Source organism: Rhopalosiphum padi, chromosome 2 (assembly GCF_020882245.1).
Source record: "Rhopalosiphum padi isolate XX-2018 chromosome 2, ASM2088224v1, whole genome shotgun sequence".
NCBI lineage: Eukaryota > Metazoa > Arthropoda > Insecta > Hemiptera > Aphididae > Rhopalosiphum > Rhopalosiphum padi.
The window spans coordinates 55,435,040-55,456,654 of record NC_083598.1 but is presented as its reverse complement, the minus strand read 5'-3'; the positions used below and the strand labels follow the sequence as shown (position 1 = coordinate 55,456,654).

Genomic DNA, 21,615 nt, shown 5'->3' with positions numbered 1-21,615 from the left:
AGTGGATACAATGATGCTTTATTGATGTTGTCCATAAATATCTACTAGATTATAGTCTACACTGTATAATACAAATAATGGGTACCTATTTAATTTTTATATTATTTTAAAGTTAAAGTTGCGAAAAATGATGTATAATATTGTTGCTACTGATGTACAAAATATTAAATTAAATTATCTAATATAAATGTTATTCAAATTTAAGTTATAGAAATAACAATAATTAAAACGCAAGTTAAAATAACTCGTACAAATATTTTTGTCAGCAATATAGTATAGTTAACATTTACATGATCATATAAGTAAAAATAAATATGTAACGCAATAGGTAATAACTAATAAGTAATGATGTATATATTTTTAATTTAATAAAATAAGTATTTCTGATAATGATACTATGGTACTAGTTACAAGGTTAGGTAAGGTAATTTACTAACATGTTATACCTGTCAAATATCTAATATTGACTCAATACTATATTTACTTACAGTGATTGATTTAGTTTAACTGAAATGTATTATCAATTAATAATACATTATAACGTATTTTATAAGAAAAATAATTTTTATAAATTATGAGGTACTTTCATTTAGACATTTTATTGGTATGTTAAAAAAAAAATTTTGATTTAATTTACAAAATGTTATTCACATCAACAATATTATGTAAAAAGTAATATTTCATATTATACACTTACCGGTAAAATTAAGTATTGTTTGGAATTGAGTGGTTTCCTTGGTTGTTGGTTTAATATAAGGACATATAACTTATAGGAGAAGGATATAATAAGGAACTAGGTACCAAGTATATTATAATATTTATCTCTCTACTGAACTGTTTGTCACGACACAATGCGTATAAAAATAATATCACATCAATTTTATATAAATACTTCTTTCTTATATCACACAATATTCAGGAACATTCGAAAGGGTTATATTAATAAAGTTAAAAATTTATAAAATTTTGTATAACGAATTTCTGATAATTTTCTTATTGTATAAAAGTTCCAAAATAGTTATTCATGTAATTGAACAATAATAAAATATTTTTTTTTATTTTATTTGTTTACTTATAGTTATTATTTTTCGTAAATTAAATTTAGAATTTCAATGTTTAATTTGTTTATATTTTGTTTTCAAAATATATTTTCAACTTAATTTTGTGCCAAAAATATATACTTAAGCAATAATTTGTTTGATAGGGAAATGCACGTTATAAAGTGATTTATGGTATTAATGTTTGGAAGAATAAGATTGAATGAATTTGGAGATATTGAGGTGAGTATTTATATATTACGTATATAAGATTATGTTTATTTATGTGTAGTGGTACTATTAGGGATGGGATGGAGCCTGTATAGGGAACGTTGTACTACGTGTTAAATTCTAAACCATTTGTCCCCTGTCGTGGTCACTCCGGAAAACGATCCAAACAGCAGCGGTTAAGCGGCACAATATTTCCGTTTCGTATGATATTGTTCCTATTGCCCGGGTCCGGTCATACCGTCCGGTGATGTGGTGACAACGATGATGATGTCCGTGTGCTGTGTTGCCGGATCGCTTGTCCGTGGATCGTACCGTCGCCTCATTTATACCGCTCAAATCTCCTGCAAACCCAAAGTCAAAATTTTACTAATTATGTATACATGATGTATGGTGTTTTTACAAAACAAATCAAACGGTACGCCCGATTTAATGCGATTTATATGTTTTATATAATATATATAAACTCCATAAGCCTAGCTAAAATATTTTTTTCATTTTACAAAAACCAATTTTGTTTATTTTTAATAATCCATATACGGGACGAAAATAATAACTATAATTATAAAAAAATACTATCCCATCATTTCAAAGTGTAAAATGATTATTACTAACTGATGGGAAATTTACTGTAATAAAGTTAACATCGTCTTTTGTCTTCTCCCCCTTGATACATTGGAGGACATTATGTTACACGATGCAAATCTTAGGGTTGTTATTCATGTTAATTAATACATTATATTTTGTATTAGAGTAAAATTTATTATATTAAATATATTTTAAAGGAAGATTGTCTATTAAAATATATTAATCTGAATATAGAGCAAAAGTTTCTTACAAATAAAATATTATAGCTATACTACTATAATATTATATTATTGTATAATTTTCAGTCGAAACAAAATAATATTTTTTTTTATAAATACTTTTTATCGTTATAATTTTTTAAGTTAGTTTTTACTTTTTTGATGGAGTACATAGGTACATTTTTAATTTCATAGTCCAAAGCTGAATATTTTCCAAAATATTTTGATATAAGTAGTATAAAAATCGAAATTCGAACTAGTAGTTAGGTAATAAATTATAAATGTTTAATTTTAGTCGGTAATAACATTTTAAGTTTTTTCAATAATTGAATCACTCTGTATATTCAATAAATTATATGGTTCTATTTTCACTTTTGATATTATTTAACTTAACGATTAAATGAAATTACACATTGTACAATACATAATTGATAATAAATAGTAAATAAGTATAAAAAATAAAAAAATAAAAAAATCAAAAAAAATCTACAAAGAGTAAATTATTTTTCATGTAATAGGTACCTATAAAACACAATTTATAAAATAAGCAATTTATCCATAAATACACAATACATTTTTATCTATAAAAGAATATAATATTAGCCTTTTTTATGATTATAACCACATAGCATGGATATACTTATTAGAAGTATATCTATTAAATTAAAATGTAGGTTAACATACAATGATTAAATATGAACTTATTTTAGATTAATGTACTGTTTCAATATTGGTATCTATATAATATATTAAGGATTAAACTTCAACATGAACTAATTATAATGACTAATCAATCTGTTTGAATAACTACAAGTGTACAATATTTTTAAATTATTGTTGTTAATTTTAACATTTGAAATAGTTGTATCATACTACGAGTATAACTATTTTCAAATTAAAATTATTAAAAAATCTAACAATATAATATATGCATAATAATATTATATTATATTCTATTGTAAGGTATATAATATAATTTATATGTACATAAAATATAATAATATATTTTCAATTTCTCTTTTAAATCTTTGACTCATCATTCCGGACAATGTTATAACGGTTAATAATATTTTATAATTATTGTTCATAAGTGTGTTGTAGGTACTGATATAATATGTATCATATATATATATAGCGTGTTATATATGTATATAATATTATATAAATACATATATGTCGAATCATAAATTAATCATTGTGGTCACGTCCTACTGATGCAATCATTTGGCACATTCGATGGACACACGTTTTTTCGATAATACGGTAGTATTAGTGGCCAAAAGTGTTTATTGATTGGCTTTAAAATTAACTACTCTGATTACCTATTAGACCGAACGTTTCAAATGCAGCGAAAAAAAATTGATTTCACGTTAAAAAAAAGTATTGTTTGTTCACACAGTGAGGCTGACGGCGCTAGTTCCACCTACCATTATTATTATACGCGTATATTCGGGGACGGATTTCAAGCGCCAAAAAATCGACCCTAGCGTATTATTTTATTTTTTTTTTTACCAGGGGTGGGTGGAAAAAGTTCCCATTAATCACGTGTCGCCATAAAACAAAACAAAAAAAAAAGATGGTTTCTCCCCGTTCCCAAAACAGTGACGTTTGTTTTTTTCCACACATTTTGATTCGACCGAAATTCCCTATAACGGATGTACGCCTATATTATTCATAATGGAATCCACGCTAGTGTTGTAAAAAAAAAAAAAAAAAACACAAAACAATAATAAAAATGTATATATATATATCCGCGTTTGCGATAGTATTGATTAAACATTATATCCCAGGGGAATCCGTGTTGGCAATCAGCATTTAGGGAGAAAAAAGTGGAAATAATATTATTATGACGCAAAGCCCAGTTGCTTGGGGTATGAGAATTTTAAACTAGATTTTAAACAAATTAATCATTATGTATACGAAAATGACTTCTAACTGATGTATTATTATAATGTATGTCTTAAGTTTCTAACTAATTATATATCAATAAAAGTATAAATGTAATACTCAAAAGTGCATAAAAATATGACCAAATTATAAAACAACTGCATGTGTATTCAATAAAACATAATGGAAAGATACTTTATTTTCTATGCATAATATATATAAACCTAAAATATATTATACCTAAATAAATGATAATAGAAAACATTTTTAGTTTCATTCGAACAAATTTCACTGGAATAAATTTAGTGGTATAAATTAACTTTGAATTGGTTTGTAATTAATGTATTACATAATTAATAATCTATATATGTATATTTTTAAAAATACTCGATAATAAAATATTGTAATGTAATTGAGTTACATAGGTATTACGGAATAGATTTTCCGTAATATTTAATATGATTAAATTATTAATACCTGCAGTACCTATTATATATATATATATATATATATATATATATATAATACACAGTTTTACCATATATATTTTTAAAATTTATTAATTTTACAAATAATTGATATGACTATAAAAGAAATTGAATGTATTATTTGGTAGTAACTATATATATATTATATCAATGTGTAGCTTATATAACTACGAGTTAATATCATTTTTTATGGTACTAAAGCTAGAAGTTTTTTAATGGAAATTTTTTTTTATTCGAATTAGGTAATTTATTTAGATTTGATGTCTGAAAGATGGACTGAAAAAGTTAATAGGTACAACACTAGAATTTATGATTGGATATATCGTATTCTAAAAATCTCAAAAAAACATTAAATTGAATGCTATCGTTTGCAGTAGTTAGTATAAACAATTAATAAAAAATATTTCTTCAAAATAAAATGCAACATAATCCTATGGACATGACATTTTCTGAATTATTTGATTTAATTTGAATAAATTAATTTAAAAATATTTTGATTGAATGTTTTTGAATGGTTTTTACTACTAATTAACTAATGTTTTATTTTATATTGAAATTATATTTCATTATAAATATCATCAAAACAATGATTCTTAAGATCGTATTAGGTTCTATGATAGATCAATAATATTTTTATACTCTTTTTTACAATATTATAAGTTATAATAAGGAACGGATTTAAATGCAAATTGCATTTTCTCCAAAAACATTGCCTTCTAGCACAAAGTTCATTGAGAAATTAAAAAATGCAACTTTTATTTTGCATTTTTTGACATTTTTAGTGATTTTTTTTTATGTTTTAAAATTATTTTTATATAAGAATTGATAAAATTTGTTAAAAATTAAGCAGCACCAGATTATACAGTGATATTGTGAAAGAAAAGGTAAAAGTATAACGAATCTAAGTATCTGAACTGTATATTCATTTTTTGGAAACAATTTTCAGTGTAAAAATAACATAGGAGAATTAGAAGATAATGAAAATTATACAAATAATTAATACCTAAGAATAAAAATTTAAAAATTAAACAAATTTTTTTAGTGTTAAAAATAATTTTAAGAGCATTTTTTTTTTTACAAAATTTAAATCCGTTCCCTAATTATAATTATTAATTATTATCAATTATATTATTATATACTTAAGTTTCATGCAGAACCTTTAAACACGTAAATAGCAAAAATTATCTACCTAACTATTAATATTATTTATTGATACTATGTAAAAGTAATTTTTCAATTTTCTAAGTAATATCTCCACAAACAAAAAAGAAATTATAAAGGACAAATTGCTTAATTTTTTTTAGATTTATTCTAAACCTAAAGCAGGTAGTCATAAAACTGTATCTTTGTTGAGATAAATGTAGTTAGTTATTTAAATGCTTAACACGAGGCCTGTGTACACAAATTTAGTGATTTAAGTTAATTGTATTTATGGTAGGTACCTATTTACAGTTTTTGAATAAAGGGTTAAGTTATAATGTTTAAAAAAACCTTTGCTTATTAATAATTTTTTATTCGAGTATCTGTTATTTAAAAAGTCTTATAAACCCACTGATTTAGTAATAACGCGAAATAAATTAAATTAATTTCTAAAAAAATACATTTTTTTAGTATAACAATTATAATTTTTATACTAATTTAAACAATTTTAAGCATAACAATTAAAAGTATTTTATACAAGGATATATTTGTAACTTGTAATACCAACCACGATTATTAAGTTTTATAGTTTTAAAACAATGGTATATTCTTACTTAAGGTTAAGAATATCATAAAATATAATTTTAAATATAAAAAATAAAATATTTTTTGAAAATATTAATTTATGCCATTGGACTATTTGATTCTTAAATAATATATTGATGTTATTTTTTTTCTAAAATTCTAAACTTTCATATCAAAAGTTGCATACATATTTTATACAAATTTTCTGTTTAAAATTTAAAATAATTTATTTTTGAAAAATTACAATGTTTAGTAAAAGTAATGAAAAAAAAGTAATTTATTTACAATGAAAAGTATCAAAGTAATGAAAATCAAGAAAACACATAAAAGGAAGTCACACAAATGAAACATCTAATGGTTTCAAATAATAAAAATGTTTAAGTTACGGCACCAGTTCAATTTCGGTGATCTGGGCGAGATATGAAGCTGGGGGAATATTAATTGATAAGGTAAAGTTGAAATTAGATTAAAGTTTTCTATGGTAAAATTTAAAAAAAAGTGAGTGGGTGGATTTTAGAGATTTATCCAAGACAAATCAGGGCGCTCTGGTAATTAAACTAAGCAGGCTATGTATTTATATGTACTTACGACCTACCTATAAAATTAAATATCCTACGTAGTGTGCTTACACGGTGATATAGTTTTTAAATCGCTTAATATATTAAAATGTGTATCAAATTACATATTATTAAAAATTTATAAATCAGGTGTCGAATTAAAGCCATCTAAAAATTAATTGTTTGTTTGGGTAGTTTAATGTATAAAGTGGGATTCATTTTAATAAAGAATTATCTTAATAACTGAGAATTAATTCCCCAATAAATGTTATACTTCAAGATAAAAATAAAATAAGTAAATTTAAATTGCGATATTAATTTATTTTGAGTTTTTAACTTAATAAAAAAATAATTGAAACACAGCTTAAGACATTTATGAATTAGTAATAAATTTAAGTAATGGTGAAGAGACTAATATTCTACATCTAAACAATTAATCAAAAACAAATAATATCTAAGTTTGAAACAAATGCATGTAAAATTTGTAATTTAAAAAATAGCATAACAAATTCATACTATTATAACTATAATATATTATACTTTATATTGAATTAGTTTTAAATTTAATCGTAGGAAACTACGAGAACTAATAAATAAATTCGTTCTTATAATACTATTGTTTGAAATCATGCAAAGCATAAAAATTTAATATTCTGTAAAGAATACATATGTATTATAAATAAAAAATAATAAATGTTATACCTAATAATAATAATATTATACAAATTGTATTACTAACTTTATAGGCTGGTATAAAATCCGGATGGCACTTTTTGGTGACACTTTTCAACGTAAGAAACAAATAAAAACAAAAAAAAAATAAAAGTATAAAAGAAAACTTAAAAAAATAATAATAATAATAATAATATAAATAATAAAATAAAAATAAAAATAAAAACCACCGTAGTAGTGAAAACTCGCCGATGCGTTCAACTGGTGTAAGTTCCGCGTAGTGCGATCGTTGAGTAAGTGCCTACTATAGCTAACGCCGAACTAAAAATAAAGTAAAATAACAACAAAAAAACACATTTAAAAAGCACATCGGTCGACCTGATCTAGTGCGTCCCGAATGTAGTTTAAACCGGTGAACGGTCGGCGTGAGACATATAGGCTGTGGCGACTCGTCGGCTATTACACCTAGAGCGAACCGCCACCGCCCCCGCCGACAACACCACCGACCCCCCCGTAACCACCGCACTCGCCCCCCGTCGTTCAAAAACACCACTCACCCTATCCCACCACCACTGCCACCAACACCTACTCCTTCATCCCCTCAGCCCTCCACCCGGTCGTCATACAGCATTTCACCACCCCCGCACCAGCACCCCTGTCCATCGGTTGCAAAACATTTTGCAAAACCGTGCGACCACCCACGCCACCTCCACCGTCCCCCGCGCCTTGATCCACTATCCCTTCATTCCCTGTCCATCGCAAAACACACTCGCACACTACTTCAACCCCACTGCACGCGTCCGAATGGAACCCCTATATTATTTTGGTATACGCAGACATAGCGCGACGGGAGAGATACAGAGCGAGAGAGAGAGAGATAGAAATTATAATAAAAAAAAACCTCACGCACAGTTCGAAAACGGGGAGAAATTTAAAAAGTAATAATAAAAAAAAAAAAAAAAAACGGCCAAATACCGATATGCTGACGTTACGCGCAGGTTCGTCAACGAAATATTGCCCATTATTTTATATTATTATAACGTTACGTATAAATATGTAGATATATATATATATATATACCTCTCTGTACACGGGGTTGGTCGAGTTCGGTATATTATACGACTAACGGTTTATCGTGCAGTTCGATCGTTAGATTATGCGCATATCGCTGTTATTATTGCAAATTATCATTAAGTCGTTAATATCTCTGTGGATATAAAGTGACTAATGTGTTATAATGACGAAAACGTACACGCATTGGTGCACTATATTATAGGTAATGCATTGCTATAAAAATATCGTATGTCACGCGGACGGAGTTGACATCGAAGACGGCTATACAGTTCGGCGTACATCATCGTACGGTAAAATAATATAAATCATCGGTACATCGGTATCATTCGGTACCCGCCGTGCATAACACTGTATAGTTATGCCGCTGCAGTAGCTGCAGTAATGTCGTCGTGTTACGGTGGTGTGGTTTCGACGTTACAAGATACAATGCAACTGTACAATGTATTCGTACGATACGTATATTGTATGGGCGCAGAGAGAAAAAAAACTCGCAAGCCGCGTATAGTGTCGGTTATTATTTCTGTCGAGAGGCATTACGTTTTTAATATTCCATTAAATTAAATGAGGATGTCGGCGGTGGCGGCGGCGGGGCGGCGGCGGCGGTCCTGTTATCGCGTGAACATCGGATGAATACGTATATTGTAATGTGCAGGTATACCTATAATACGGCCACACTACAACAGCTATATTAATATAATAATATACATATTATTATTATTATTATTATACGAAGGAAACGCACGCGTCGCACCCAGCGAAATGCTAATCGAACCGCCGCCGCGCCGGTCCGTCCGCCGAGCACTGTCGTGCGATTCTCCGGTGTCACGATATTGCGACCGATCGTAATCGCGAGAGCAGTCGGCCCGACAACGGTGGCGGCGACAGCGGCGCGTACGACTTCATTAAGTAGGTATATAGGTACGTTTGTGTATATTGTAAAGAAAACGAAAAACAAGCCTTTTCATTGACGTGCGCGGTGCGAACATCGGCGAAATCTCGTTTGCCATCGATTACAATATTATTTCATACAACGCATGCCTTCAACTGGAAAACGTATACACACGCGTCGTGTTCGTAATCGAGATAAACACAAGAATAAATGAAAAAAAAAAATTTAGTCCCACTGTAATATACATATACACACACAGTCAGTGCACACGTATTATATATGTATATAATCAGAATCTCGCGTGGGAAATAAAATAATCACGTCTACCTACGAGTTTTTATTTTTCTATAAAATCGTATCAATATAATGTTCTGTAGCGATGTTACAATTCCCGGCATACCTATGATATTATGTAATACATATATGCAGGACGATTCACAAAGTACGGTAAATCTCAATTTTTTATTTTGAAAACGAATTTTTTCAATTTCCGATTTCGTGAAGTTTCTGAATAATAATTAGGTACTCTTATATCACATTTTTAAATGTTTGGTTTTTTTTTTTTTTTAGTTATGTATATGCAATATCATGTAGTGATAAAAACTCCATTTTTATTGTAAAATAGATAATTCGAACCAGTAATTTTTCAGTTAAAATGCTTAAAATAGTTATTAAAATGGTTTTACAAAAAAAAAAAAAAATAGATGTAAAATTGGAACTAGTATTCATTTCACTTTTACCATTTTCACAGATTAATATATAATATTGATTTCTAATACTTTCGAATCGCTACAACTCTCATATTTTCCAAATCTTTTATCAGTTCACAAAACTAATAATCTCAAAACCGACTTGGTTCAAGTATGTTACGTCAAAATTTTAAGAAAAATTATTCACTAAATAATTTATAGTGGAAAAGGGTGTTTCTCGATTGTATCTCCACTAACCTCTTCTTAAATAGTACAAAAAATCTAAATAACTTTAAAATATGGTCTATATAAGTATGTTAAAATTTTCTTAAAACGACATTTTGACTAGGCGTATAACTTAAAAATGAAGGAGTGGCATGCTCAGTTAATCACTGCGTTTACAGAAAGTTCTTATATACTGGCATTTCACAATCCTGTAGTCGTGTTGAAATGTTCGATCGATCGCATAAGCAATAATCACATATCAACACACAAACGAATAAAATATTAAAAATAAGTAATAGCCGGTATTCTATGTGTATAAATTAGGCGTACACGTACCGTTATAGTACCACAACACTGTGCGGGGGTAGTTCTTCTCGGGTGTCAATGTCAACAATAATTCGAATTCGCACAACTGTTGAAATCTCTACTCTCGCATCTAGTCTGTCCGAAGACTATGTCGTTATTGCGACACTGTCATACCCGGTGATTTATAAATCGCTGCGTGCACCACACAGCATCGCGTGCCTCGGCCGTCCGCCGAATAAACCGGTTACAGCGGCGCTACCTCATTACATAATAATATAACGCGGCATAGGCACGCGGACGATGCTGCTGCACCGACTCCGCCGCAGACACGACGCGCCACACCTGGGCCGGCAGTGGCAGCAGCCTCGGGGAGGGTGACCCGTGCCGGGGGTCTTATGAATGGTCCCGGGACACGCGGCCCCGTGACCCGTGAACCTTATTGTATTGCAATACGGTGTGTGTGCGTGTTATACATTGTGTGCCGTAGACGCGTATAAGTGACCCAGTGTCCTAGTGACGCGAAAGGGGTGGTCGTCGTCGCCGTCGGCTTGGGGTGTCTTATACTATTATATTATCCGTCCCCGCGTATCACGCGCCACTGCGACGGTGGTACACACGCGGACAGGACGGACTCTTCGTCGACCATATATATAATAATATATAATAACGATGTTGCCCCGTCCGCGTACAATGCGCGTACACGTCGGCGGAACGCGACTATTGTGTAACGGGAAAGGGGTACACGCGTGTGGCCGATTGCGACCCTCTCCGACTACGCAGGTAGCCCAGTCGCAAATCGAATTTCCCGCCGAATGTCGTCGACTCGTTTACATCGAAATACGCGTATAGCGCGTTGACACGGTTATTGCGGGACATCCGTTTGGTTTTTCCGACCGCCGAAAACGATCGAAATAATATAACGTCTCAACTATAATAGCACACCGCGAAATCGGGATTTGAAAACGAAATGTAGAAAGGTTGCCGATGCTGTTCGGACCGTATCCGAGTGACGCCCACTCGTTCGATTACATTCGGACCGCACTGCGATATTGTGCGTAACTCTCGCAATAATATCATTATTCAGCGCTCTCGGGCCGCTTACGCGTTCGGTATATTGTTATAATAATGTAGGCATACGAGTCGTTTACTTGACCCACGAACGGACCCCAACCCGAACGCGTATAATTACACGTATAAGCCCTGTCCCTTATATATATTATAATATAATATTTTACTAGGAATTAATAATACGCGTGGCGAGGTAATATAATAATAATAGTAATAATAATAATGTATAGGACTATGATGCGCTCGTTGTATCCCGTAGTTTTACCGCGGAATAGAGCTCATTTGCCGGCTGCGATGTGGGCAGCGGTGAGGGGATGGAAGTGCATGATGATCGGCCATTTTTGGAATAGACGATGACTATACTAGACCATTCGACTTCCGCGCGGCTAATGCACACGCAAACACAAACACACACATGACAGGGTCTATACGCGGGATTTATCGTCCTAGGCAAAAGCGTTGTATATATATATATGTGTGTGTGTGTGTATATATAGGGTGTACAAGAGAGCTTTAAATGTACACACACACACACACACACTATTACTGGCCATCACGTCAATCCACTGCCGGACTAATCGATTTCGGACGAACTGATGGCGAGGCGGCGGCGGTGTTAGCAGCGCGATATATATATGCACGGAGGCCGCGGTCGGCGGGTCGGGCGCGGGGGTCGCGAATCCAACGTTGGGGTGTCACCCCCGAAAAAAATTATTTTTTTCCCCTCATCGTCCGCCCCCGCCGCCGACCCGGCACAACAGCCATTATTGTTGTTGCTGGGTCGGCCATATACCGCGAGCGGATTCCCTATGGGTGCTTATAATATATTATATAGGTATATATATATATATATAGAATAATGTGCATATATCACGCACACGAACACGCGGAAAGAGGATCGCTGCCGTCCGCGCTTAATAAAATATAACAATACTTACATATACCTATGTGCGCATTTCGAATTTCGTCGGATTAAAAAAAAAAATTATTTGAAAAATCGTACTGATAAACCGTCAGACGAGAAAGGGTTTTTCGGCCGCGTGGGCGGAAGACATTAGCATAAATCTTGAACGACGAGGCCGTCGCCGTATGCAAAACAAAGGCGCCCGGTAACTCTCCCACGCTCTCGGGCTGCAGCCTCTCAAACCGGTATGTGCACCTATACCTTAGCCGCCGCCGCTTGCAAGTGCCGTCCGTTATGACCGTTTTTTAGGTATGTGCCAGTGACAACAACAAAAAATCAAAATAACGTTACACATATAGAACCATAAACAGTAACACCCTTTTCAAGTCTCAACGTAGTATAATAATGTTAGAAGCAACCCAGAAGAAATGTGGGCACATATTATATATGAATATAGGCTTACCTATACGGTTTTATAATATGGTTGTTACATGTACGATATGCCTACTTGCAAAATATAATTGGACCATGCAATTCAACGATTTGTTGTTAGATTTAAACAAGAGTTACACAAAATATAGGTATGTTGTATATATATATATATATATGCATATATAAGTATGTATGTATGTAATGAAATAATAGCTTTTTAAGTATTTTATTAAAAAATAAAAAAATAAACGGGAATAATATATTAATTATAAAACAATTATACAGGTACATGTATAATTATTATTATTAAAACTTTCTATACCTACCTCAAATCAATAGATTTATTTGTACGTAATACTACATTATAATAATAACAATAAGACATAAAAATATTATCGAGTTAATCTCAATTAGTTTATTAGTTCTTAAGTAAGCAAAACGTTCAAACCAGAGTTCAAAAAATAAATCTTAAAATACAAAATAAACGTACAACCTATATAGTACGCATTAGGTTATTAACACAATATTAATATATTAATAGTACTCGTATTATAATTTATCATAGCAAAAAAAGAAAATATTTAACATATACTTATGTTGAAATAATAATAATTTTTTTTTTTAGAAATTGTGTTTAAATAAAATTATTTGACACAATATCTCTATTGTATCAATATACTGTTTAGTTGTGTTTAATGTGTATACTAAATGTTACATAATTTGTAGACACGTTTCAATTTTATATAAACGTATAGTTTGAACAACCACGTTAATCGATTAAACATTTTATAATAAAATATATCCACTGCTTTGTTTTTACGAACTATTTTTTTTAATTAAAAAAAAAATTTAATTTATTTTATGTCAAAAACCAACTCCATAATTGTATTTAAAATGTCCTAAACAAATATTTAAAATTTATGTATAACAATAAAAAAATTTTACAATTTAATAATAACATATAATTCGCAAAAGATTACTAGGTATTAAAAAAGGATCAATTAATCATCCTGCGAATATAACTTTTGAGCTATGCTATACGTTGTAAATATAATTTATTAGACTAAAAAAGGTTAAATAATAATAAAAATAAAATAAATGAATTGCGGTCGTTTCATGGCTGATATCAATATATCGATCGGGTCATTAGACGCATAATTAAACCCTTTGTCAGTATACACCAGATCGTACCAATTTTTCCCGTATATTTATTAATAATACTTATGCAGCATAATTGAATATATTGCATATTATAATACGCATTGCACCTTGTACAATGGCAATATCGCAGAGCACACAACAAGTGTGTGGGCATGTGCCCCTTGTGCGGGACACGAGCTGATGGTTACAGGACCACAGCACTGCAGTGAGTCCCGCGTGCGGCCCGACATCGGTCGACCCAAGGACCTATTTAACCTCTCATCACACGAGCCAAATGTGTGTGGTGATCCCGTGTATGAATTCGGGCGTATTATACTTGGTGATTATAATGATAATAATAGTAATAATAATAATAATAATAATAGTAACAAAAATAATGCAACACAATGCGGAACAGTGCGCGGTGACGTCGTATCGAATAATAATAATGTACGACGGTGACTTTCTCACGGTCCATACCTACCCAGTACCCTGCAAACTGCACTATATGCGCAGCTCATACCCATTACTATACTACACACGGAGTACATAAGAACCGGATTTCCTGTTTACATCGCTACCTCTTCCTCGCCGTGGCGTAGGTATCCCTAACGAAATGGTTTGTTCCTGTGTATGCATTTGTGTGTGCGGGGGTGGACCCATTGTTAATCTTCATTTGCACGGTCAGTGTAACGTCTTGGCGCGCGGTGGTGGTAAATTACCGTACGCGGTTTTCGCACAACGCCGCACACGAAATTCATAGGAGGGAGGGTCACCTGGATAATATTATCGTCGTCGTTGTGTCGGCGATTATTCACTTACCCCGTTATTTCCGCTCGTGGCGATTTACGACCTGCACTTCAGAAATTGCCGTCTGTTTTGTGTATTATACTCGGCGAAATTTAAATACTACGACGTGCTCTAACACACCGTCGTCGCCGACGACGACGATACGTTAATTCCGATGGGCATGATATATATTTTATATGTATATAAAATGTGTATAAATATGTCACTGTACCTATATATCATTATAAAAAATGTCTGAATTAATCACCCAACGGCGACCACCTACTTCTGTACCGAACATTTGCGGTTTTAGTGTAGTACGTAATACGTATGAATAAAATAACTGGTAAAGACTAAAAAATTAGGCTATAAACATTATTTATATACTCAATACTTATATAATACGTAATATGTAAAATGGTCTTGTATCGAATTGATAATTTTAAGTATTACCTACCCGTGTAAACGATTTTTGCTTTTTAATTGTTTAGATAAAATTCAAATATATGTGAAACATTTAATTTTAATTTTTTTATTTAGAAGTATTTGAGATAAAAAAAAAATAAAAGCATAAAATCGCTTATTATTTTAAATCAATACATTTAGTAAATGAAACATCATATGATCACATATTTAATGAATATTTTCATACTACATATTATTCATTCATTTACACAGTATTATCATATTAAAATAAAGAATTTGACCGTTGTAAGTACGTGGAAAAAGGAGATGTATAAAAAAAAAAATAAATATGTTATACTTATAATATATACCTGCAGTATACTCGATCAAAGTAAAGGCTTTAAGGAATGTGTGATTCTTAAATAAACCACGGTTTTGGTTGATTTTATGACTATTTTTAATGTAACATTTGTTTTACGCTTCGAACAAACCGGTAAAGTTTGTTAAGATAAAAGACCAAAGGGAAAACAAAAAATATAAAACAATAAAAATTTCCAGAGACAAGAAAAACGCAGCCTTCTAAAAGCTGCAATAAATTTCGGTTAAACTTTTTTATTTTTATTTTCTCTTATTATTTCGTTGGCGTTTTAAATAAAAACTTTCGACTGTGAAACTTTTCCGGTCGTTTTTCTTCTCAGTTTTTCTTCCCTTTTTTCTCCGATCCTCGCCACACCTACTCTACTTCCAACACTATAAATTTTCTGGTCTCGTCGTTGCTGTTATTTTATTATTATTATTATTATTATTATTATATATACAGAAATAATTTACCGACTACATCATAACCTTAAAAAACTTTGTATTGTATGGTATAAAAAACAACTTTTTTCGGTCTTTGGTCGTGTTTAACAAGGTGGTATAAAATATCTACTGTTATTTTTTCGAGCGGAACCCCTTTTGTTTTAACCAACTCATTTATACAAAAGTTATGAGTTTTTAACCTTCGTAAAAATAAACGACATAATATTGTATAAAATAATATTACGCGAAAACAAATTAGTTTTTAAAAATCAAATACCTCTAATAAAACATTTCAAAGCAGTTGACTATCTGTATATTTAAAAAATTGTATAAGAATTAAGGGCCAAAATAATAATTTTCGTATTCTTTTATTGAACAACACTCATTATTATGAAATCTATAAACATTTTTTGGAGTATTTTATTGCATAAAAACGAAATTCGAATGAGTAGTTTAAAAGTTAAAATTGTGACCAATAATATTTTATAGGGTATCCTACATCACTACTCCGATTACCTAATTTTTAAATACTTTTAACTCTTACACTACTCATCTAAATTTCGATTTTTATGCAATAAAACACATTGATTTTGGTTGAAAAAATAATATTATCTTAAAATTATAGATACCTAAATGTCTATTAAAAATAATAACGCTAACATTCATCGATTTGTTACACATTTGAACTTATACAAGCGATATAATAATATACAATATACATAATATAATATTATAAATTTCTAACATGTTGTAGTTGTAAGAATAAATTAATATCAATGTGTCATCGTATTTTTCAGAAATAGGTATTTTATACATTACGTAAATGAATAAATACGATAGCGAACAATATGAAACGTATTTTTTTCAGACAATTGATATCACCTAACTTAATTTAAAAATTAAAAACTAAATACTTTTTATACTATGGATATTTATAGTGTATTTGTTATTGAATTTTCCATTAATGATACGTGGTAATTGATGAGTAATTAATTATTTTAAAGTACCTATCTTTTTTATTTATTTTTTTAAATAATATATAAGAGCAATTAATAAAATTACAAATTTATAACTATTTAATATATTTACATAACAATAATATATTGTTGCGATTATAATTTATAATTTTTTTTTTCATATATTTGTTAATTTTCTTACCGTGAATAGAAATCGAAAGAAAACGAATATTACAAATTATTACTAATCGATGAATAATATAATATAGATGATGTAAAAAAAATTTTCTTGTAAATAACAATCATAATATTATTATCATATCGTATACAGCATTTGACGGTCAAATTTTATTACCGTTTCTAACTGTGGTGAAAAACAATATTTTCGGTTGCCTGCCCAAGTTTTTAAAATTTTTCCATAGATCTAATAGAATATCAATTACTGGGCTATTAGATAAAGTTATGATTATAATATATATTATACATTCAATTTTTGATTAATTTCTTTACTTTGAGCTTTGAGGTCAAAGTAAATTATTATAACATAATAATTAATAACATAGCATGATTTCACGGGTCTCAATGACGCGGGGTAAATGACAGTCTGTGGTTGACCGCCAATGGTATAACTCTGATACATTTTGAATAAAGAGCACATATACAACGAATTATATAGAATACAACAAATAATAATATCCAATAATATTACTATTATATCAAACTTTATAGGTAAACACCTACGTTATAGAAAAATAGTACTTACATAAATTCTTATTCTTTATTATAAAACATAATAAAGATTCGGTTACATGAGCTAATATATTCATGTTAGTAGGTATTCACATTTTGAATACTTTAATATGCATATAATTTATAATCGAATATGTTTGTGGGATATCAACAAAAGTTCATAAAATATTTATGGTAGAATAATGATGTGTTTTTATTTTATAATTTTTTTTTGTTTCTCCTGAAAGACTACTTTTTTTTTTTAATTAATTGATCTTTAACTTCGAGATGGGTTTCTTTTATTGCAAATTTAATCTAATTTTAGTGCTTTTAATTGATCTTAATAATCAGAAAAAGCAAAACTAAAGTGATTGAAAAACGAGAATACTTATTATGTAACAACAATTTTTACAAAATGTATTTTTTTTTATTGTTCAAAAAAGAATAACTGTAGATACTTGAATTTATCATAAAATATTTAAACTAACATTTGCGGTATAATTTTCTAAAGTAGTTAAGCTTTTTTAATTAAATGTTTTACACTCGCATAAAAAACTTGAAGATTTATTTCATTAAAAACGTTTCTCATAACTTTTTTTTACTAGAATAATAAAAAAAAAACATAAAATACATTATTTTTTTTTATAAATACTCTAAGTTATAAATTATTATGACACTAAAATCTAGTGTATAATTACAAATAAGTTTAATTTTTTATTATTATGAAACAAAAAAATGAATTGAGAAACTTATGACATTATACCTTTACTTAAATCACAAATCTTTTCTTATATACGAATACAATTACATTTTTCAAATATTTAGACTTTTTCTAAGTTAATTTTAGTTATTTGATATTTTCTATAGCTTTTTGTTTATATAAATAGTCAAGGTTGGTCATAACGTTTAGAACTAAGTACAAGGTTTCTCATAAGTTGTGATTTTAACGATTTTAAAGTATCGAAAATACCATTTATATCATTATTTTTACAGGCGTTTGATGTTTAAATGTTGATACATTTCTTAAAAATCATGAGAATTTTCATATTATTTTGTCATTAAAAATGTAATATATGTTCCTTATAAGTTGATTTTGCAAAAATATATAGTTCTTGTAATTATATAAGTATTACTTTTTTTATTGAAATTTCAAGTTTTAATTCTGAAGAAATTGTATATTTAAAAAATAAATAATGATTTTAGACATTTTGTTGTAATTTATAAAATATTATTTTCAACGACCCTAAATTGTTTACCATTATGTATATTATTATATACAATATGCATGCAAGCAATATTTAGATTAATTTTAAGTTATTTTTACTTAGTACTTACCTACCTGTTAACCTATTCATACCGTTGACCATTTCACGGTTCATCAGCTATTGACTAATAACTTATTCACAATAACTAACATTACTAGTAATATTAAATTATTTAATAATAATAATAATAATAAATTCGATTAGTTTTTGGAAATCTACTGTTCAATCTACCGTATTGTTAATAGGAAAATGAATATCATTTAAATTTGACAAATTCATTGAAATAACCTATTCACTATTCAATGTATAAAGTATATATTTTTGTTGGTTTTAATTTGGCTATATTAATTATTTTTAGTACTTAATTATCAGAAACCATAATATATTGTACGTTTTAAATTTTTTAAATGTTACATCGAGGGTCGAATAATGTTTAAAAAGCTTTTTTGTTCTTACGCAATATGATATCGTTACTATAATAAATAATAAATATATAATAAATAATATTATTTATTTTCAGATGACGAAGAAATCAGAAGAAGAATAATATGAGATATTACGAAGAAATGTTGATAGTAAAAAATCGTGGATATAATAATAAATGTTGGGAAAAAATGTTATTGTGTAAAACTATAAAAATAAAAGAGCTAAAGAGCTTCATACCTATTGTAGAAACTCATAATCTATTGACGTATGATTATAAATATAATGTCATAAAACCAAATGAGTACATAACGAGTAATGAAGTATTTCATAGTGATTTACAGCTACACAGGTTCCAATAAAATCACATACATTTAATATCTTAATATCACCGAGCATTGGAAAAATGCCATTTGTAGCTGCTCGCGCGTACTACAGCATGAACAATATTGACTTACGGGGTGATTTTAGTACCATATCTAACAAAAATATTATCCAACAATACGGAAGAACATTAAGATGAAACATTATTTAATTGTTCTAATTACAATTTAAATATGTATTGCTCTTCGAATATCGACGTTGTAAGCAAAATTGGTAATAGTTTCTGATATGAAGCATTAATGCATTCCACATCATACATTTGATTATAATATGAGATGGAAGCGTCGTTAATTAAATTTGTTTTTAGCGGTTTTCCATTACGCCGATTGAATTGTGATAAGACTAAAAAATGACCGTTTATCAGTAAAATAATATATTTATAAGTGTCGTAATGTAAGTATATAATCACTGGTAAGAAGTGCACACAGTTTCTTACACGGCACGGTCGGCACGCATGAAGTAATATCGTATTTACATCACTTATAAATTATAATATATATATATATATATATTAATTATAATATCATGTTTTAACGCTAAAATCATTAAAGACATAATATTATAGTTATAGGGTGTATTGGTATTGTTATTATATTCGCCATAGATCATTAAAATATTATAACGATATAATAATATTATCGGTGCGTTTGTCAATCTTTAACTCGATAGTTCTTCGGATTGATTTTCAAACACGATTATTCGAAATTCTGTTCTAATATGAGACGTGCATACGTGATAGTAAGCAGCGTAACTCGCGTTTAATCTAATAAAACAAACCGAACATTATTCGAATAAAATGACGTATTATCGTACTTAGACAACTACGTTCCGTTCGGATATATGTATGTACCTAATCAATATATAACGCTCTACTCTGCCGACTGCGCCGCGAAGACAAGCGGCGAGATTGTCGGCGGCGCGGTAGTACACATATTATAATAATACAATACGTATATTATAATATTATATAGATCGTCCGTGTCTCCTCGGGCACGTCGCACACAATATCATACGTATAGCATATACAATATCATATACCTATAACACTACGATATACCTACATATTATTATTATTATTATTATTATATATTATACCTATACACTATATAATTTACTGTGCGCAATTAAATGTACGCGCATACAGGCAAATCTGCGGTTGCACAATATATTACATGGTATACCTATCCACGCGGCACAGTCGCGGTGTAGGTATAGGTATGCTGCTGCAACGGGGCGAAATATAAGAACGCCCGCGCCCAGCGCCTCCGCCGAGGTCGGCAACGATCGAGTTTGCGTGCGCGAACGTGTGTGTGTGCGTATTATAACAATATACGCGGCACACGATATTATAATAATATTAATAATATTGTAATGTGTAATCACGTACGATGTGCTCCGGAACCGTCAGACACGGTTAACCCATTTGGCCAGACCCTCAAGACCCGACCGACAGGTTCGCGGGCGCGCCGACAATGTACGCGGCTGCAACGGGCGGTGGTCGTTCTACTCTTCCGCCGCCACCGCCGACCGGCAAACGCAATACGAACGATTATGCGAATGATCGATGGAGGCGATACCCACTGCCATATTACTATTATTATTATCATCATCGTATAGGTGTCGAACATCTCGGCCGTCGTTAGAAACCGCCATCGCGATCGTCTCCACGAATAATTCGCCCCGAAGTGTTGTATCGCATTTCCTAATAATTACGGCGCCACGACATTATAATATTA

At 30.0% G+C, this 21,615-nt stretch overlaps 1 long non-coding RNA gene across 1 annotated transcript; it reads left to right on the top strand.

The window, feature by feature from the left end:
- The first annotated feature begins 1,095 nt into the window (after positions 1–1,095).
- Positions 1,096–19,754, top strand: LOC132919062 (uncharacterized). Its single transcript, XR_009660589.1, has 2 exons — positions 1,096–1,280; positions 19,593–19,754. It is a non-coding gene; the product is annotated as an uncharacterized LOC132919062 (long non-coding RNA).
- The last annotated feature ends 1,861 nt before the right edge of the window (positions 19,755–21,615 follow it).